Below are 24,014 nucleotides of genomic sequence, written 5' to 3'. Positions count from 1 at the left end.
TTATGCAGAGAAAACTTTGCATAGCTGATGAAGCCGACGCACGATGCTTACTGTGTTTTTTACATTTTTATAAAAGAAATTAGTTAACCTTAAGATATTTTGAGATCTCTGAGGGGGATTCCTTAATTAATTTTGTTAGAGATTTTTAAAGTATTTTAGAGCGCCAATCTTTATAGAAATCTATTAGTTTAAGGTTCAAGTGCAACACTAAAAATAAAGCGGATTGCTTTAATTTTATATAACATTTGATTTGACTTGTTTTTTCCAAGGTATTTTTTAATTTTTGAATTGAAAGAAATCCATGAAAAGTAGTTTCAAATCTGATTTAACAATATATTATGTGCCACTTTTATTAATTAATATCGTTTCGTAATTAGTTTCTGATCTCATCAAGGAACATATACACAGTGTGAATACGATGACCCAAGTAACATAGAAATAAATGTGGCAATTAAAATATATAACAGCTAATCTATTATGTAAACAGCTAGAGTGTCCCAATAAAATATATACCTACTTTTAATTATCTCAACCTTCTACAGAAATACGCACTGCCACGATCCCAACAGATGTATACAATAAATAATGCAATATTAAGCGGTATGGAACACTTCCCCACTATCATCATGGCGTAAGAAGAAGTATCTAGTACTGTCCACGTTCACCAGATTTTGCCCCAACTTTTGATGTTTTTTGCATCAGTCAGGAAGGGTTTCTTAAATTGTGAAATAAGGACTAAAGATGCCGCAAGATTGAATGAAAATAATTGAAAATAATGTTTAGTATCACTGAGTGAAGTGTGGTACACTCAATTCTGCGCGAAAAGTGATTTATTATTTTTTTAGATGGATTTTCCATTGCGAGTAAATCAGGTGCGCGATGTTCGCACCCGGAGATATTAATTGAAAAAAAATATAGAACTTCTCGTGCGATAACTAGGCGTAAACTGAGTCTCCTTGAAGGGCGCAACATGCGAGGTCGTTAAATATCACGCAGTTGGTAATTGATTTTCTTTAATTAGTTGAAATGAATTACGGAGCATTTAAATTGAAATTTAAGTTGAATTCTGGGAGTAAGAAGTTTGCCGATCCTTGCGTGGCTTCGTGGTTTATTTCTGGATACGGGTCCATTCGGACATGCTTCCTGGGAGGACGCTGGGTGCGGGTAGATAGCCCCCTGTAGTTGTTTTATTAATCTTCCATCAGGAGACATGTCGAAATTGAGTTTGTTGTGCGCACGAGCGTGTGTGTCACACACAGAGAGAAAGATGGTATTACGGAAACGAGTTTTGAAATATCGAGGGGAATTCAATAAATTAGGGGGCGTATCTAGCGTCCTGTAGTTTTCTTTTATTATTTTGACTATCCACGAGGGTACGGAGTAATTTTAGTGAAACTGAATTGGCTATTTAAACAGCCTGTGACAAAAAGGTACTTGACTATTTGTAAATAGTTGTTTGCTGACAGGCGGGATTTTCCTCGCTTTGTTTCGGGGATGGACGTGATTAAGCTGGGGTATCTGTGGATATCAGGAGAGGTAGTCTCTGAGAGCGGTGAGTCGTAGCTGGCAGAAGGAAGGAACTGTGTAACGCGACGTGGACAGCATCGCGAATTGTTGACCCTCAGTGGCCTTGAGCACCCCGTTCGCTCTGCTTGTGGTTGAGAAAAAATAGCATTGATGAGCGCTCCGCTCCGGTTGGAGAGATCGATTCCTGTCAATCATAGCTGCGTTAATGAATACAAGAGATATATGGAGGAGTAGGATAATATATCCGAATATTAAACTCTAGGAGATAAAACATTAGTGTTTTTGTTTGAATTATCGAAGAGGATTCGAAAGAGCGGGGAACCAAATATAAGGTTTATCAGTTGTACCCTATTCACTGGGCACCCAAGTTAGGGTTGGTAGCCAGTTACAGAGTGGAGCAATAATATGAGCTATTGATGATGACAATAGATAAATTTATGCTGTTGGATGAGCGAAATGCAGGAAAATGCCGAAATAATGGTCTTGGAATTTGCCGGATTACAGAGTTCCTTGTATGTTACTGGAAATCATGAGTTGTGTGCGTTGAGATTATTTCAGCGGGATGAGAGAGTAATAAATCGCGCCTGCAAGGTTGAAGTGGCAAGTGAAGGTCTTTTGACACTGGATATACGAGTAGCTGAAGGCACCTGGTTTGTATCCACGCAACAGAAGATGGAATTGTCTAAGGTATGCGGTAACACGGCTGCTGGGATAATCAATGTGGGATCACCTTTAACTATGGTAGAACTGGACAGGGGTTGTGAAGCCCGGGGAAAGGCATAGGATTACCTGCATATTATCAGGTTGGGGAACGGTATTTCTTAAAAGCACCTGAGGTAGAGTGGGCGAATGACCAATTGACTAACCTCACTGAACTCTGAGACCTCATGATCCATCGTTAACTGCCACATACCCGACTTAGGCTACCAAAAAACTATGGGAGGAGTTAGACGAATATATTTTAATAAATTACAGGCACGACTAAACGGTCTGGAGAGTACAGAAGACAAGGGATAGGCTTCATAAAGTAGTGGTTACAGGATTGGAGTGAGCACTTTAGTAACAATAATTGTGCTGTTGTTAGTGGTTGCATGGTGCGCGAAGAAAGCGAATATGGGAAGAGAGAAGGGTAATGAGCATCTCGAAGATGATTGCACGGATGGCGGGAGAGACCCTGGTTCGAGACCGCCTGTGGTTCTACAAAATGCGGCTGCTGGTGCTGACGAAAACAAAGTGCAACCCAAGAACTTCCCTGAGGCTGAAATCTAAAAGAACTGAAGACGACTTGAAGATTTTCTTTTCTTTCTTTTCTTTTCTCTCTGTTTTACCCAGAATTCTTGCAGGGCGCTGAGCTGAGAACCGTCAAAAGAAAGTCCCAACAATACCTTGAATGACCGTCTAGTGAGGTGAGAAGATGCCCTCAGTGAAAGAAAAAGAGGTCTGTGAAAACATATCTGAGGCGAACTGTAAAAAGGGATTAAATGGTGTGTAAAGAAATTAGACTCCATTGGTTCTACGGAGCAATATAATCCAATGGAGCCGGGAATGTAACGTAATTCCCCATTGAGGAACGTTAAAACTACGCAAAAGTAGCTTTATATTCCCGGGTGACGCCATATAACCCAAGGATTTTAGTTAGAGAAGATAAATAAATATATATATATATATATATATTTTATTTCATGGCGAAATAGATATTGTTTGAAACCAGAGAAATATATTTTTACGGCTAAAAGTTGATGACAGGAAATTTCACTTATAACTGTGTCTTGCCTTAAATGAACTCAATGTCGGATGTCAGAATTGACATCTGACCTTGGAAATCGTGAGAATGAGTAATTCAGATTTCAGGTATGGAATCGTACCCACGCAAAACTCTAAAGCTTTCGATTTCGTCGCGAAATCTTATTGGCTGTGAGACTATCCACCCCGTCCACATACCTTAATATATATATATATACGAAAATTATCAAGGTGGTTGAATCGCAGATCAGATTAGTTGGAGATTTCTTGTTGGATTCAGGGAGAAGAGATCGTATACACCCGCCATTCCCTGGGGAGGTGACCTCTCCACCTTCCTCATCCAATTGTCTATCGCTGTCTGCGAAGAGATTTTGGACTGTGAAAAGAACTTGCAGAAACTGAGTGATAATTGTAAAAACTTGTACATAATTCTGCGAAATAAAGCTTATGTAGATAGACTACATGTGTTTTCCTTATTCCTGCCAGCTGCTTCGATATTAACTTTCAGCATACCAGCTTTCCTGTAACAACCTCAGAGAAGCATAGACTACACGACCCGAGATTTCTAGATAAAAAGGGGTCCTTAACCACCTAGAGTGAGGGATTACAATGGCAAATATTTCATTACCTAAATAGATAGTGGCCGGAAGCGTTTCCCGATATGACAGGAGTGTACAGAACAAGATACATTGAACATTGTACGACAATTAAGATCCGTTTTTTTAATGCTGTGTCCAGCTTAAAATCCTGACTGATAATGCCTTTACATTTCGAAGTCAAGAATTTCGGAAAACAACAAAAGGATTTGGTATTCGAATGCGTGAGGGATGTACATATGTTAATGACTATAAGGGTCTCCGCACCATCAAAAGAATTGCAGCTAGGACGCCGTGTTGGAATAGAGTAAATGTGTTGGGATACGTAGTCTTGTGCAAGTCAACTTGACAGCCTGTCTGGTGTTTACATTAGAACTGTTGACAACAGAGGGTTCAGTTGTGGAGTTGAAAGTTTGGACAGCAGTGTCTCGAATATTCCCGTGAAATTATTAGTTAAACCACATCTTTTGAGAATGATTTGTAGTTTGCAGTGTTTTTTCCAATGTTAAGATAAAAGTTGTGTTATTTAATTGGTTAAATGTACTCGGATATGCTGTAATTCATATACAAAGTTAGGGAGATCTGCTTTTGCGACGTTTCTGGTTTTGACCCCATAATATTTCACTACGAAAACCTTAAATAATACAGGAAGTCTAGTGTTTCATGTAACTACGTATTTCTACTGTTTGCCAATAAACGGTTTTTATTTAGAAATAGCCGCTAAAATATTACTAGAGCGTCCATCGTCCAATAGAAACATTTTTTTCGTTCCACAACACGTTTTACGTACTACGCTCCCCATTTGCTTAATTTTGTTCTTTCCTAACTGAACTATATGTTCTCTCAGTTTGTTCGAGTAAATAATTTGCGAAGTTAGTCCCTGACATACAAGGAAAACCAATTCATATTTTAATCATATATTTAAAGACATACTTGTAATTTTTTCAGTCTCTACTCGCAGAATATTTCATACTAATTTCTCATTAAAGTTTACAGTATATTGTAGACGCAATTCCAATTTCACTCTTTTTTTAAATCTAATCATGCTTTTTAGGTAAACGAATCTAACATGTTCTACTACAACGTAATAAATAATCCCTTATGTATCTCCATAATAACTGAATAAAGTAGATTCTATTAGTTATATATAAGAGAACCCCGGAGTACGACATTAAAAATTAGTAATAAAATACAGTACATTATATAATACACATGTATATAATCAAATAACATTATAAATGCCACCATTAAGCGGGGCTAATACCGTAATCAGGGACCGGAAACAAATCCATGAGAGAAACCTAATCTAGGGCCAACGTATTCCGGAGTTCTACTGTACTAATGTTTTCCCTAATTAAATGGCAGCCCGACTTCGTGCCAACATCATCAGAGCGATAATTAGGGTACTTTTGAAAAGGCAATGTTGTTTAACAAATTCTAATTTGCTGATTCAGGAATTTTGTTTGAAAATTTATGAGAAGTTTAAGTGGACTGCACAAAACGAAATAACCGCGCCATGAATCGATAGAAAAGAAGAGATTCGCAGGTTATAATGGCCGGACGTGTGCAAGCAACGTGACTAATTTCATCCACAGCGGGGAAATAAGTCATTTAATATCGCTCTTAAATGGATAAGAAAGATCTAATGATACGGAGTTGTTCACTCTTAAAAACAAGATTCCAATAAACACACTTACATCTATTAAAGATAAACATGTTTTGCATATACTATTATAAATCATGTAAATGAAAATACGCATTTATATGTATCAGTTTTAGCTTTGTGCATCTTTAAGTAAACATTTGTAGATTTTGAGTTTGGTGTATTCATTTTACAACTGCTATTTACTATTCATTGTGTATCACAATTTTCCTGTAAGTAATAGACGCTACTACATATATATATATATATATATATATATATATATATATATATATATATATATATATATATATATAATTATATATGTATATATATAATTATATATGTATATATATATATAATTATATATGTATATATATATATAATTATATATGTATATATGTATATATATATACATATATTCATCTACATACAGTACGATTACGCTGTTTCACAGCTCATCGATGTGGCTAGAAAATAAACTACATCAAGCCAGGATTGAAACCTGATCGCCCCAATGACAGTCGGAGCTTCTAACTGCTGTGCTATACAGCTGCTGCTATGTGGGCAGTTACTTAACAATGTTTTTACATTGTCTGAAATACCTAAGACCAATTTGTTTACTGTTGTGGAGACGCCTACTAATTAACATAGGCGGGCGAGTGAGATATATAAAGGTCTCAATCACCAATACCGGGGGAGTCCGGCAACGACCGTCAAAGAGGCAAGGCGCTTATGCTGCCTCCAGTAAAACATGCAACACACTACCTGCCGGAATATCTCCAACTGAAGTATATTTGAAGACATGTAAATATGCATATAACATTTCTTCCTAATAGATTATTGTATACCTTTACTTTTGTGTTCTTGTTCATTATTTGTGCAGACGCAACAACGGCGTCGAGAGTTCAAAAAAAAAGATTACGCAGGATAAAATCTACTATTAAACACAACAGTGCCCTCAAGAATTCGAAAAAAGACTTACGCAGGAAAATCCAGTAGTAAATTGAACAGTCGTCTACTAAAAATACGTACTCGAGAAAGATTGAAAAAATAAACGTACTCGAAGGGGGAAAAATACTGTTTGAACACAACAGTAACATCGAGGATTTTGAAAAAGATTTACTCGAGAATTCACTGTTAGACAAAACACAGTATTTGAAAAATAATTTACGCGGAAAGTTATCACGGTCGAAAAAAAAAAGAAAAGGAGAACAAACGAAAGTAACTACAAAATTTATCGAACGAAGGTTTACTCAAAACAAAAGAAAAACAAACGAAGGTAACTATAAAATTGTCGAGCGAGATATTCGAACGCTTGATACTTGAAGGCAAAATACCAATAACCATTTCAAAATGACTACGGAAGTCAAAGAAAAAAACAAGGTGTTCCGCTAGCAAAATTGCAAGAACTATTTCAAAGTGACTACGAAAGTTAAAGAAAAAACAAAGTTGGTTTCGCTAGTATACCGTGAACAAATTTATGCAAATTGTTTGGAAAGAGAAAGGTCATTTTTTTCATCAGTACCAAGAAAGGATTTTTCTCTTGTACAAAATCAAAACTTAACGGATTACGATAAAAAAATAAAATGCATTTTTTGTTATCCCTCAAAAGATAAAGGGAAAAAGAAAGGTTCAATGCAAAAAATAAAATATCGATAGAATTCGGTTGACACAAAAAAAAGAAAAAAAAGCGAACCTAAAAAACGGTTGTTCGTAGATATTGTAAAAAGTGAATTAGTAAAATAGACTGATTTTTTCTAATCTTTGAAATAAAAAATAAGATCGAGGAATGTTCTAAAATAATGGAACAGTTCATGCAGAATTAGCAGATCCTACAAAAAGAACAGCAAACGCTATACGCAGAAAGAGACGAAAGACAAAATGAACGACTCATATAATGCCTAGAAAGGCAGGAAGAAAGTTTCGCGCAGATGCAACTTGAACAGAAATAGCTATTAGAATGATCAAGAAAGTAATACAGCCTTCTCCAACACAACAAGTTTTAATAGCATAGATGTGTTCACATACGTACCGGAAGAAGACAACACTTTTGATGCATACTTCAAGATGTATGAAGATATTTTCGAAACAGACTGCGAAAACTGGCCAAATGGAAAGAAAGTAAGTTTATTACTTCAAAAGCTTGGTACCAGTGAACATTGCAAATTTGTTGATTTCATATTGCCAAGAAGAACGAATTAGTTTGATTTTCCTGAGACTGTAAAGCTTCTTAAGGAGTCATTCGGACCGAACATGTCTCTTTCCACAAGAGATGATCATGTATGAATCTTAAGAAAACTGATGAGCAGGACTACCTGACATACGCGTCAGTAGAAAACAAAAACAGCGACAACTTCACATTATCGGAACTCACGGTGGAAGATTTCAAATGCTTAAGCTTTGCACAGGGTCTAGTATCCATAAAATATTCAGAGATCCGAAAACGCGTTCTCTCAAACTTAGAGACAGAACAAGGCCTGCCATTGCAGAAATTAGCAGAAGATTGCCAAAGGGCAAAAAAAAAAAAAAAAAGAAAAGATTCCAGGGATATAAAAGAAGCAGGATTGGCACACATTAGGAAGATTAAAACACCTGCCAGAAACTTAGGAAAAAGAAAATTTGAGACTAGTAAAAATTCAAAAAAATACCCAAATTATAAATAATCAACTTATAATAACTACAGAAAACGAAATTACGATAATAGTCATTATCATAAATACAGAAAACGAAATTACGATAATAATCAAAAGAATTATAAAATGGCAGTATTACGAAATAATTTCAGAAGATTTGATGAAAAACATTTGGAAAAGAATTGCCCTAACAAAAATATCAGGTGCTACAATTGCGATAAAGTTGGGCATAAGAGTGTGTGCTGCAGAACAAAAAATAGAGTACACCAAATGACAACAAACGACAAAGGAAAAATAATTTACGAAAATATGTATCAGTAACTATTTTCAACAAACACGTGAAATTTCAACTTGACTCTGGATCTGATTTGTCGTGAATAAACGTCAACACTTGGAAAAAGCTGGGTAAATCGACTCTTCAAAAGTCAAGTAAAATTGCACGAATAGTGACAGGAGACAAAATAAAATTCGAAGGAGAGGTCATCCTGCGCATTAAGTTTAATTGCACGACGAAGAAATTGAAAGTGTTCGTAATTAAAGAAAGGGATAACTTACTGGAAATTGACTGGATTGAAAAATTCAATCTTTGGGATAAACCAATGAACGCTTTTTTAGAAAAAAAAACAGTTGCACCCCAACATCAGAAAATTTTAAAAACGATCTAAATACGACATTCTCAGAAATATCTACTACTGGACTGGGAAGATGCAATAAATTTAAGGCTTCGTTCGAGCTAAAAAAGATGCAACACTGGTGTTTAAGAAAAACCAGAACGTACCGTTCGCCGTTTTAGACAAAATAAATAGCGAGCTAGATAGACTCCAAAAAACAGGCATCTTATCGAAAATCGAAACTAGCGTCTGGGCAGCCACTACTGTGTACGTAAAAATAGTCGCAACAAATTCGAGTCTGTGCAGACTTTTCTACGGAATTCTATGGAATTTGAGAAAATTAAAAAGACGCTAACGTCCGATCTATTTTTAACCTATTACGACCAAAAATTAGAAATAAGGGGTTCGACCGACGTAAGCTCGTATGGTATACGACCATCTATACAGCATATCCTGCCAGATTGATCGAAGAAACCTATAACTCACGCCTCAATGACACTACTTCCGGCAGAAAAAAGCTTACTTTCAAATAGAAAAAGAGGGGTTAAGCATTATTTTCGCGGTGACGAAATTCCACCGTTGCCTGTACGGGAGACACTTTATACTGGAAACAGATCACACGCCCCTAGTGGCAATCTTCGGCTCCAAAAAACGCTTGCCAGTATGTACGGCAAATCACCTACTCCGTTGGGGTACGATCTTACTAAATTATGACTTTCATATAAAACATCTTGATTCAAAAAAATAGGTCATGCGGATGGCCTATGAAGGCTTATACCGAAAATGGAGGACACCCTTGTAGAGTCAGTAATTGCAGCTATACGTTCCAATTATGAAAAAAAACATGGTGGCGAATATAATAAAATAATTACCAGTCACGTTAACCGATATAAAAAGGGAGGTTGAAAATGACGATGCCATCATAGACATAAATAAAAATAAGGGAAAATGATGAAAAAACGCAAAGCATATTTTCCGTATGCAATGATGTTTTGTTATTTAGTGAAAGAGTTGTTATCCCGAAAACCTTGCAGAAAAAAATCTTACGTAATTTTCATACAGGACACCCGGGTATAACTAGGATGAAGGCACTTATGCGGAGTTACGTTTACTGGCGTAACCTGGATGTGAATATTGCACTAACAGTAAACAAGTGTACAGGTTGCGCGTTAGCCGTTAAGACACCACCGATAGTTCATAAACCTTGGAAAAAAACTGACCATCCATAGTCACGTATTCATATAGACTTTGGTGGACCGACCGAAGGACAATTATACCTAATTGTAGTAGATAGTTTTTCAAGATGTCCTGAAGTAAAGCGTTTCAAGAACCTGACGAGAAATAACACAATAAGTTTCTGCATGAAATATTTGCACGGATTGGTGTGCCAGACATTATAGTCACAGATAACGGAACACAATTTACATCAAGTTATTTCAAGGACTTTTATGACACTTTTCAGGTAAAACATATAACTACACCACCTTTCCGCCCTAGATCAAATTGATTAGCGGAAAGGTTCGTAGACACGATAAAACGTGCACTTAGAAAATCAATAGGGACCCAGACGGATAAAGCATTCCAACAATTCCAGCAAATATACAGGATAACTAAGAACCCAAATACACCGTCGAAATTATCGCCAGCAGAATTAATGTTTGCTAGAAACATAAAAACACCATTTCATAAATTAATACAAAAGCAAGCAATCGCCCATATAACTACGCGCACATCACGCAAAAGGTTTAAACCTGGTGATCGTGTATATTTTAAATGTATGAAAAATTATATTTTATATTGGGAGTTTGGTACGGAAGATAAACGTATTGGCGACTCTGTCTACATGATAAAAGGTCTAAAAGGGATACACAAAAGACATCAAAATCAATTGAGAAAACGTCATATAAAAGACAACGAACATGAAAAAACCTGATGAAAAGGAAGATTCAATTGATATACTATACGGAGCGTTTGATATCGAACAACATAAACCATGCCCGAACCGAGAAGATCGGGAAGGAAAAGAAAGTTTACAGAACCAATTATAATGAACTCCAAGAGGAAAAGACATTGAAATCTACACAACTTCAAATCTTGGGAGGGGGTGTTGTGGAGACGCCTACTAATTAACATAGGCTTGCGAGTGAGATATATAAAGGTCCCAATCACCAATACCGGGGGAGTCCGGCAACGACCGACAAATAGGCAAGCCGCTTATGCTGCCTCCAGTAAGACATTCAACACGCCACCTGCCAGAATATCTCCAACTGAAGTATATCTGAAGACATGTAAATATGTTTATAACTTGTCTTCTTAATATATTATTATATACATTTACTTTCTTGTTCTTGTTAATTATTTGTGCAGACACAGCATTTACATAAAGAGCATCACTTCATAGGCTAATTGTAATTTGTATATCACTTGGCAAATACTCAACCTAAGATAGGGAGTATTATAGTTATCCATATACTGTTTCGCTTCTGAAAGAAAAATAAACCAACGGTATGACTAAACGTTTTTTTTAAAACTATCTGAGAAATAAATATGTAAGGAAACCTCTGTATACTGCTTTGAAAGGGATCGCTCACTTAATAGTAAACAAAGAATGAATGTTACATGATAAGGGCTGTCCCCTGTTCATGTAAGTATAAAAATAGAGAGATTAGTTAAAATGGAAATAAGAGAAAGCAGAAATCGAACCCTGGACATAAGTTTTAAAGAACAATAGGTTTAAATGGAATGTCCAGTAAATTGTTAATTCGGATGAAATAAATAATAAATAAACTATTCAATTGTTAAAAGAATGTGGATAATAAAATATGGTTAAATAAATTAGATATGTATGGTAAATTCCTTTGTGGAAACAACACAAGAAAAATAGGTTATTGGGAAATCAATGTCGAAAACGTGCAAAGTCGCGCATGTTGAGACACGTGAATTTTGCTCACGTGGCCGGGATGCATGGAGTTCTCAATATAGGAGGTGGGAGTTAGTTGGTCGTAGAGAGAGTCAGAGACAGTCAGAGAGACAGTCAGAGAGACAGACAGGCGGACGTCTGAAGCGAGACGTCACTTCAGAAACTATGATGTGAAACTTTGAGTTCTTAATGAGGGAATCCCGACCGGTCGTATTAAATAAATTCATCATGTGTTTTGGATAAAGCTCATCTTTGTGTTTGTGATTTCTACAAAAAGGTAAATTGTATTGTTATTATATGTCTGTGTTATAAAATGTCATTACATACACATCTCTCTCTCTAAGATACAACATCATATGTAATAAGACAAGAACTCTCACTAAGACTCATATCATTACTAATAAGAACTCACGTAACATAGGCGCACAAGTGGTATCGTCTAATAATAATAATAATACTAATACTAATAACTATATAACATGAATAACGTTTCACTAATCATGAACGGTGCTTTTAAAATCAACTATACTATATAAAGCAAGAACATATATTGCCCTATTAGAGGTGTATATAAAATAAAATGGATACGTTTGTAAGGGAGCGCGGATGCGCTTACATAGATACATGAAAAATGACGTCACCTGTTGGGCTTAGGAAGGGCTATTAAAGTCAATGATCTCGACAGAAACGGTATAACGTTTGAACTTTAGGAGTGCGTCCTATGAAGCATGGGTAACAATACGGCTGTGACTATGGAGGAATAAATGTCACCGTACAAACATAAAAGGAATCTGAGTTAATTCCTGCTTCTGTTTTCCACTTGCCGACTGAAATCACAGCGTGTGTACAAGTGTACAACATTACACTTTAATTTAACTTTAAAACAACTGCTTTTCTAAACATATATTTACTTGAAATTGGTTTTATTTTTGTTCGTAAAATTACAATATGCTTTTATAGATGAACTTCCTGCAGCTTTTCTATGTGTTCTAGTTTTACTTGTCAGATGTTCTATTTAACACACAATTTCGCTGTCTTGTACACACACACACACACACACACACACACACACACACACACACACACACATATATATATATATATTCACACACACATATACACACATACTGTACATAGTTTACAGAAACATATATATGTGGATATATACATACACACGCATATATATATATATATATATATATATATATATATATATATATATATATATATATATATATATATGAGAGCTTACAGTTAATAGAACATGTTAAAACACTTTGAAAATGAGTTAAAACATATTTCATCTTAAAAGGAAACACTTGGTAAGTGGATAGTTCTTAATACGCGGAGTTTCGAAGAAATACTTTCCTTCTCATCAGAGGGTAGGATTTAGCAAAATGCGGGATCGGATTTTGCATACAAAAATATTTTATGAAACTGCAAGTAAGTCAAAGATCTTACTTGATAACAAAAAGTAAAGCAGATGGAATATGGTGGAGAAAAAGGTGATTACACGTGAATGGATAGTTGGTAAATAATCCAATGACGGTAAAATCGAAAAATTTAATTGAATTTCCATTCGCACAATTAAAATCTAAGGAAATCACATAAGTTGAAGATCGTAAAAAATAACCAAAAAGGGCGAAATCCATGGAATAATTCACAAATATGTACAAGAAAAAGGAGAAAAATTCCAATAATATTAATAAAAGAAAAACAAGATATGCCGAGACATAATGTAAATAAGAAATATCAGGGAAGCAGAAGACCAAAAATAAAATAAATGGTGATAAAATTTAATATAAAATAGAAAAGCAAATGTCAAAATGACCCAGATAAAACGATGTTAAACGGCGCGAAAAATATAGGGCAAAACATAGGTCAACTGAAATGTACAGGTTATTATATAATGAAATGTTAGCTAGAGTTGTTAAAAGACAGTAAATGGAAAAAAAATATATTAATTAATATATAAATAAAATAATAAATAATGAATAATAAATAAATGAAAAAAAGTATTAAATAAACATTTAGACGGGGAGAGGATTGCCCGTATCTGCAAATTCCGGACAAAGCAAGTAAGTATGTAAGTAAATGCATATAGTAAAATATAAGTAGATGTACATATAGACTCTGAAAGTGTTCGAAGATTGATATATTAGACAGAGAGGAAACGGAAAGTGCAGAAAAAACCGACCAAGTAAAGAAGAAATAAAAAATTAAAAGGATTATTAAGTTATAAAGTATTAAGAAAGTATGTACAAAAACGATAAGGTTAAAGAAAAAGTATATATCTATATAAAAAGGTTAAAATAATAACTATAAAAAGGTTAACGTAATAACTACGTAATTTTTAAGTATTCCCATAGGTAAATTTGGACTTATATTTACAGAAAGAGATTAGTTAGTTTTTAGAATTTATTATATTGTTACTTTGAGGGGAAGTAATTATAGTTATAGCTTCGGATGTGCAGAGGCGATATTACTTAGAGCCTGGAGTATGCGACTTAAGTTTTTTTGATAGTCCATTTGATTGAGAAGTGGGTATTGTTAGAGTTAATTTTTTAATTAAAGTGGTTAGAGAAGTTCCTTGGTTATTATTAAATTTATGGTTGTTAAAAGAAGAAATGTGGTTTGATATTCTTTTCTTAATTAATATTGAAGTAGCGCCGATATATATATATATATATATATATATATATATATATATATATATATATATATATATATATATATATATGTACTTTATTAAAACTCGAGGTCTGGTATTAATATTAATTTGCTGATTTGTATTAGGTAAATCGTTTGAATTTTGTTCATAGTGTTCAACAAATGGTGGGACAATGTTTGTATTAGGACTATTTTGGAGGGGATAATGAGTGTTGTTAGTGTTAGGATGGCTGTTAGGAGAAATATTATTATTCTCATTATTATTATTATTATTATTATTATCATTATTGCTAGTTATATAAGTGTAGATGGAGGGGCTACTCGAGTGGTATATTGGATTAGTAAGTATATCAGACGGAGCATGGGAAGAAGGATAACTTGAAGACGAAATATTAGTGTCTGTTATGGGTGGATTGCGTGAGAACACAGTAATTATGCATGAATATATAACATCTTTATGGATGCAATCATTATTGTGTGGGCAAGGATATTGGTTATTGCGATTACAGTTAGTTTTGTGTTTTAATTAGGAAGGGAATTTTTGGGCAGATTTTATTTTTTTGTTATTATATGTTAAAATTCTTTGTGCTAAACTAGGCATTGTTGAATGAGAAATCCTAATTGAGTTTTTTTTAATTGAAAATAGAACTATATCTGTGTGGATATTTGTAAAAGTTTTTACAATGTTGAAGAATTCCTCAGGTTTATTTACCCTAAATGGAAGATTAAACCAACTAATTTTCTTTCTGCTGATTCGACTGGGTGGGTTAGAGGTAAAAAAAACGACAAAGCAAAGTATTAATAAAGTATGTAGAAAAACGATAAGATTAAAGAAACATTATATATCTATATGAAAAGGTTAAAATAATAACTATGAAATGGTTAATGTAAAAACTATGTAATTTTAAAGTATTCCCATAATTGAATTTGAACTTATATTTACAGAAAGAGATCAGTTAGTTTTTAGAATGTATTATATTGTTATTTTGAGGGGAAGTAATTATACTTATAACTTCGGTTGTACAGAGGCGACATGACTTAGAGCCTGGAGTATGCGACTTAAGTGTTTATGATAGTCCATTTGATTGAGAAGGGGATATTGTTAGAGTTATTTTTTAAATTAAAGTATATAGAGAAGTTCCTTGGTTATTATTAGAATTATGGTTGTTAAAAGAAGAAGAGTTCTTTTCTTAATAAATTTTTAAGTAGCGCCGATATATATATATATATATATATATATATATATATATATATATATATGTGTGTGTGTGTGTGTGTGTGTGTGTGTGTGTGTGTGTGTGTGTGTGTGTGTGTGTGTGTAATTTATTAAAAGCTCGAGGTCTGGTATTAATATTAATTTGCTGATTTTTATTAGGTAAATGGTTTGAAATTTGTTCATAGTGTTCAACAAATGGTGGGGCAATGTTTGTATGAGGACTATTTTGGAGGGGATAATTAATATTATTATTCTCATTATTATTATTATTATTATTATCATTATTCCTAGTTTTATGCTTGTAGATGGAGGGGCTGCTCGAATGGTATATTGGATTAGTAATTATATCAGACGGAGAATGGGAAGAAGGATAACTTCAAGATGAAATGATAGTGTCTGTTATGGGTGGATTGCGTGGGAACACAGTAATTGTACATGAATATATAACATCTTTATGGATGCAATCATCATTGAGTGGACAAGAATGTTGGTTATTGCAATTACAGTTAGTTTTGGGTATTAATTCGGAAAGGGAATTTTGGGGCAGATTTAATTTTTCTTTGTTATTAGATGTTAAGGTTCTTTGTGCTAAAGTAGGCATTGTTGAATGAGAAATCCTAATTGAGTTTTTATTGAAAATAGAACTATATCTGTGTGGGTATTTGTAAAAGTTTTTTTACAATGTTGAAGAATTCCTTAGGTGTATTAGTTTTGACATTTACCCTAAATGGAAGATTAAACCAACTAATTTTCTTTCTGCTGATTCGACTGGGTGGGTTAGAGGTATTGCCATTAATATTTTGGTTCGGTTCATATGTGTAAACTGGTTCATTATCTTATTCATCTTATTATAATCTCTATCTACTAATCGGTTTTATCGAGGTTTTACTTCTTGTTGAGATTACTTTATAAATATTAATTCTTTACTATTTATAATATACTTGATTTTTCCAACTTGGATCATGTTGGTAAATTTTATTGTAATTTATATATATATATATATATATATATATATATATATATATATATATATATATATATATTCTTCGGTCTTTGACAGACTATGGATATCCACGAAACCGAACCTATGCGTGAAATTATTGTGGCAGGAGATGCGCAATTCTCAATCTCGCCTCTACCGAGTCGACATTTTAAAAATTCCAATGGCCAATAAAGTGTATGTACAGAACGACTGGTGCAAATGCCGAGAAAAGCGAAATCATGATGATGTAAAAAAAAACCTTTCACAAGTCTATTATATGAAATAACACCCTAGAAATGTCAAAATACTGTGTGCTAAATTTCATCCCAGTTATGCTATTAAAAGTATGCTCCGTTGAGGTTGCCCGATTTTTCGGCAAACTTATCAACCAAAACTTTGCCAAATGGTGTTCCCTTACTGCTGGAAAAAGTTCTTCTGTGGACGCTGTTCACTAGTATTTTTGTGGAAGAACTGATTCACAAAGTTTTTCCATCATTAGCCTTTTTTGCGATATGTCAATTTTTTTTCGGCCTTAAATAAACAATCATTCGCCCACGACCTCCTGGGTACTGAAATTATTTTCGACCTTCAGTATGGACATAAGCAATCCCTTCTACTGCGGTAATCTCTGAACTTTTATTCTACTCATTGGGAAAAGCAGGAGATGCAACTGTAGTAGCTTCATATATATCTAAAAGGTATCCAGAGGATGACACAAAGGTCCTTTCATTAATATTTTAATTATATGGTATTACTGGATGAATACTTGACATAATTAAATCTTTCTTTAATATGAGGAAAATCATTGATATGTTGTAAGTCATACGTCGAAACAGCATAATATTAATGTGTGTGGATCATGCGATCTTAATTGTTCCTTATAATACATAAATGACCATCCCCAATAGAATTGGCTCCATAAGGGTATATATACGCAGAACACAGGAAGTTTAACAGACACGAATCTACATCTGATACCCAAGATGGCCATGTACATTGAATATGCGCCTACATTAAATATGGATTTTCGTGTGGTACGGATATCTCAAGAGAATAACCTAACGTACCTTATATGTTCTTTCGGGTTTCACTTGCTTACACTACCGCATTTATATTTTGCCCTCTATCGCCCCCACAACAGTGGGGTTACTATATTTAAGGGTATATCTGAGAAAATTGACCACATACTGTCTGCAATTCCTCCTTCTAACATTCGCGTTTGCGGTGACTTCAATGTCCATAATGTGGAATGGCTGACCCACACAAATAAGGCAGATGATGAGGGGAGGTTCTGCCATAATTTTGCGATTGGCTATGACCTCACTCAGATTGTTTACAAACCCACCCGTCTGCCAGATACTACCGGTCAGTATGCAAGACTTCTAGACCTTTTTCTCACAACTTCAAGCGAGCTATGTTCATGTTCCATTCTATCTCCCCTGGAATCCTCCGATCACTCCGTTGTATCAGTTAAGATAAAAATAAATGCAATAGGTCTTCAGACGTACCTCTCCACCGTACTGTATATTGATACTCTATGGCAGACTGGGATGGCTTCCGTACATTCATATCTCATCTACCTCTTTACTCCATGTTTAAATATGTTTCCTCTATAGTATCAGACATGACTGAATTTGTTATTGGTGGCATATACCTATTCATACCATCAAAAATGTCCAACAAAAACCTAACAGCAAACCAGGGTTCTCCCCATAATGTGCTGCGCACAGAAATCACTTTTTCCATAGCTACCTACGTAATAGATGTTCTGCAACTAAAGCTACTTTCAGGACTGCCAGCCACCACTGTAAAAGAGTAATAAAAATGCAAGAGAGCTATATGTTCAGTCCGTTAAATCCAAAGTAGCTGCAGTTTCGGCAAATAGCAAACAGGATACCGAACAGAACAGAAGGGTGCGTTTTATGCCGACCATCATCAACAGACCTGAGGTCATATCGTCAGCATCAGACTAAGTTAAACTATTTCCAAAGAAATTTGCAGCTAATTCTACACCCTTCGGCGAAGGCCATCAAAATTAAAAATACACACATAAAAACACCAAAATCGAATTATACCCATGCCAGAAATAAAAAACGCAACTTTGCCAAAAGCAAGTTTTTTCCTAAGAAAAGTTCCAACATTATTTGCTATAATTGTGGACGACCTAATCACAAGAGTTTCCAATGTAGATGTAGGACTGAAAATGGCGACTACATTACAAATGTAGAGAGCTCTGTTAGCGAACATACATTTTTATTTTCATGTACATTCAGTGCTTACACAAACAATAATAATTTTCTTGTCGATTGTGGGGCCACGGCATATGTGATTATCAAGGAATCTGATTTTATCAATTTTGATCCCAACTTTAAGCCACAAAATCATTTTGTAGAATCAACTGACGGGAGTCGAGTCAATGATATCGTTTTGAAAAGAGGCAATGCGAAAATCGCTAAAGAACAATAAAGATGAACTGTGTTTCTTTATTCTAGAAAACGCTATTCTAATTCTAAAATTTTAACAAAATATATCTTATGTACAAGCTGCCACAGAACAAGGTGCAAATATAAACTTTAGCCCAAATAAATCAAAACTGGTATACTCGAATGGAACTGTATTCGACATTAAAGAAAATGGAAAGCTATATTATTTAAATAGCGTAGTCTCATCAAAAACCGCCTGCCATGATCTACAGACATGGCATACAATTCTTGGGCACTGCAATATTCCTGATATAAAAAAAAATTGCCGACTTTAGTTGATAGAATGAAAATACAAACATCAAAAACCTTCAACTGCGACGTCTCTACGCAAGGGAAAATGACAAACTATCAAAACAAGATACCAGACAAAAAGGCCAAAAAAATCATATCAATGATGCATTGTTACTTGAACTGTCCCGTAGAACCAATGGACGGAGAACATAATAGATATGTGTTGAATTTCGTATATGACCAGTCAGGATTAATAATGGTTTACTTTTTAAAGAAAAAATCTGATACCCTGCTAGCAACTAAGAAATATCTAGCCGACATGCCCCCTACGGTGAAATCAAGTGTATTCGCTCTGACAACGGTACGGAATTCACTTTGAACATTTACTAATCAGACTTTGAACTTTTACTAATTAACCATCATATCAGGCATGAAACATCAGCTCCTAGATCGCCACACCAAAACGGGACTGCTGACCGTGCGTGGAGGACACTTTTTCAAATGGCAAAATGCCTACTCATTGAATCAAAACTCCCTAAAAACCTCTGGACGTATGTACATATGGCGGCACCCTATATACGCAACAGGTGATTTAACAAAACACTATCTAAAACTCCATATGAATCTTTCTGCGGTAAAAAACAAAAAAACAAAATTTAAGTAGAATGCATATATTTGGTTCAACTTGCTTCGCATATATAGAGAAAATGAGTAAATTGAATACTAAAGCCGACAGAGGTATATTTCTTGGATACGATAAAAACAGTCCAGCCAATTTAATATTTTTCCCGAAAAAAAAAATTAAAAAAAAATCTGTGTGTAAAATTTACAGACACGTTTAATTTTACAGACGAAAACCCGTCATATGAAGTGGATGACATTATATTACCTCAAATAATTAGAACAAACGAACACAATAAAAATGACGGAGACGTGAGTGCCCATGAATATGATGATGATGATGATGATAAAGTCGAAAGATATCCCAAAAGAAATAGAAGCCGACCCGATTTTTTTGTGGTTGACAATATAAAAGATTATCAAATCGATTATTGCTATTCAATGGAAAATGCGCCAAAAAGCTTCAACGAAGCAATTAATTCAGAACATTGTGATGAATGGAAAATTGCCATGAAAAAGGAAATGGATGCCTTAACTGAAAATGATACCTATACGGTAGTGCCTCTCCCAAGAGAAAAAACACGTTATTCCTACCAAATGGGTCTGTACAAAAAAGATTGCAGCATCAGGCGTAGAACAGTACAAAGCAAGATTTGTTGCTAAGGGGTACTCTCAGATTTACAGTAAAGAATCGATTAAAAGCCCCGTAGTAATTAATTGTGATAATCAAGCCAGTATAGTCTTAGCACAGAACGCGATAACCAACCAAAGATCTAAGCATATAGATATAAAATACCATTTCATAAAAAACGAGATAAAAAAGGAATCCATTATTTTTAATTACATATCATCAGAACAAAATATCGCTGATGCATTTCCGAAACCCGCGACAAGGATAAAGCTACAACGCTTTTTCTCAGAACTTGTTGGGGAATTCGACTGAATAATTTTGTTTTCTTTCACTGCCCTGTATGTATATAGATTTCTATATATAAAAAATAGTCCTGGACAAGACGTTAAACTGTATCATTTTATTTGTATTAACAATTTAACCTACGAATGTGTAACTAATACTTTTACTTTTAAAAAAATCTTTGTAATTTTCCTTTTTGACATTTGAACACAATTAAAAATGGCGTCTTTTTAAATGCTAAAATTCTAAGATCCAAATGATTTCTAATTTTTTATGTCTAAGTGAATATAAAAATATATATTTATTTTTGAGCAGAACAAACACAATGGACTTCCCGATTATAAAATATAGGGAGGATGTTGCAATATTTTGGGATTAATGGGGTATGATCCCACACAGTACGACGATTCTATTTATAAACGATGCTGCTAAGAACTGACGAATCAAATTTATTCACGTGCTGCTAGCAACCAATCAGACACCAGAATTGCTTCATAAATATTAAACCTTTTCTGGAGCAATTTCATATGTTCTTTTCCCGGGTTTCTACACGGTAAGAATATTTTGTTCTGTGGAACTGTCTACTAAAAACAAGTCACCTAGCAGGACTTGTGTGTAACAGCGAACCATCTGAAACTGTTCTGAAACTCAAAATGACTTACACTTCTAGATGTTTCCCAGTTTCCTATCTGACTACAACTTGGGAGTCTTCAAGTCTAAAATTTTTAAAAAATCCTGATGAATCGCCCCCTTTAGTAAGCCACTTTATCAAATCTCCAATACTAACTATTTCTAAGATACTATCCCATTGATTACTGTACACGCAATACCCCTTATCCCTTAGTGGCTTCCGGGCCTTGATAAGTGGTGATCTCCATGTAAAAAAATAACGAATGAACACATATCTAAGAAATTGTTTGCAAGGTTAGTGGAAGACCGTAACTCTGTTGTGGAATGTCTCCACTGGATGAGCGCGAAGACGGCTGAGATGTGGGGAAGGGTTATACCTACCAAAATTCCAGTGTGGACCAAGGGTTGTTACTAGTAAGAAACTAGTGGTAAAATTCAGTTACGATAACGCAAATTTATTTGAAAGATTATTGAATGAGGTGGTGAGTATTGGAAATATGGAACGATTTAATGTCACTTGAACTCCAAGCAAGACGAGAGGTTGATCTCAAAGATAATTTCTGATAATTTTACCTATTCTATAATTGTACAAAATTGTGCGAATATTCATATAGAATAACGGTCTAAAAATCTTTAATATAACATGAGCCTTTCTTCCGGAGATCAAAGATAAATTATAGAGACATTGTTTTCGGGATATTAATAGCGAAAATCATAAAATAATATGTTTAAATAGATACGTCAAAATGATTCGTTAATAAAGATAAATTGTGGTCCTCAGCGTCTCGGGCGTTTTCTTTGTTATTATATTTAATATCTTTCTAAGCGCATCAAACACACGGCACGAATTGCTGTCATCCTGCTGAGGCACACGATTCTTACTCGCATAAAGTAACATGATTAATATCGGTCACCGCGGCGAAGACCAAATCTTGTCAGAAATAATATGAACGCTTACACCGTATAGAACACACGTTATAATACGGTTGCCATTAATATAACATGCGAGATATATGATTTAGCACGTACAAAGTTCACACTCAAACAACAAAAGAACGCACACAAAAATGTGATTATTAAGCACAAGCACGATTGTTTCATTTTTGGAATACCAAAATAGGGTTATCTGCAATATATTTCTGTCGAGTAAAAAATGATATCACAAAAGAATAAGATGAAAAATTAAAAATAGTAAGAACATACACGATGGTTTTTCTCTCTCCATCTGTCTATTTCTCTTTTGTTCCCTCTCTTCTCATATATATATATATATATATATATATATATATATATATATATATATATATATGTATATATATATTTGTGTGTGTGTGTGTTTGTGTGTGTGATATGTAAATATGTGTCCCTGTGCTCGTGTGTCTATATGTAAACTTGCCAATTATTTACTGTTAAAAACGTGACAGAAAACTCTCGCATATACGAACACAAAAAAAAAACACTGTATGCAGTGAGAAATCTCCGAAGCTTAAGTCAACTAATTTGTCCTAAAATTATGTACAAGCTACTGAGACATTTTAAAAACATAAACACGCTTACAATTATATATGAATACATACAAGAATATATATATATATATATATATATATATATATATATATATCTGTATGTGTGGGAGTGGGTGTGGGTGTGTGTGTTTAAAAGAGTGTAGCCATCAATTAGTGAAGGTTTTTAAGACGTTTTAAAATATTTTTATAACGCGTTTTGAGTCTTGTTTTCGCTCTCTTCAGATATTTTTATATAAAGGATTTTAGTAAAATGTTTTTGGAATTTCTTTTTAAAAAACATTTTATTTCTGTCAGCACAGATTTTGTTAGAGTTAAATCCATTTAGTAGGTTAGAAGTATTTAGTCTATTTGGAGAAGGTTTTTATGAGTTTTTTTTCTTTTTGATGTGCGTGTCAGGGCGTGGAACTTGCATATCAGGGCGGGGTTGTGCGATGTGTGTATATGCGTGTGTATGAGTTAAAGCCTGTAATTTCTTTTTCCCATGTGTGTCTGTTTGTTTGTGTACGCTCGCCCGTGTCTTTGTGTGTGTTAGGTCGAGGTTTGATCGTTACGCGTGCATATGCGAGTGTAAGGGTTAAAATCTGTGATTTCTTTTTTTACACATGTGTGTGTGTGTTTGTGAATGTATGCATGCTCGTGGTTGTGTGTTCGTGCATGTAAGAGGACAATATATATATAAAAGTGGAGGGTCATTTGTAGCATAACGTCGTTCCATAATATAAACCTCTAAATACACGCATATATACATATATACACTCGCATGGGTGCCCAGCGTTGTCCGGGTTTTGGGGGTGTATGCTGAGCCAAAAAAGGGTAAATTTCTTTAAATTTGACCCCTAATATGACGCCTTAACATTTATTATGTTGGAATCAAATCAAGTTATTATGTTAGATCCCTATCCAAGGAACCTATATCTAAAAGGTCAAACGTTTAAACCCTAAATTGTCGGAGGAGTTTGGTAAAGTTCTCAAAGGTTTAATCGTTGAACTTTGACTTCTTAACAGACAAATTTCTGGCCGAAAAGCGATCATATAGATTTTCCCAAATCTCAGTACCCTGTATATCA

Source organism: Euprymna scolopes, chromosome 4, assembly GCF_053919585.1.
Source record: "Euprymna scolopes isolate OS-2025 chromosome 4, ASM5391958v1, whole genome shotgun sequence".
Lineage (NCBI taxonomy): Eukaryota > Metazoa > Mollusca > Cephalopoda > Sepiida > Sepiolidae > Euprymna > Euprymna scolopes.
This window is presented reverse-complemented; position numbering follows the sequence as displayed.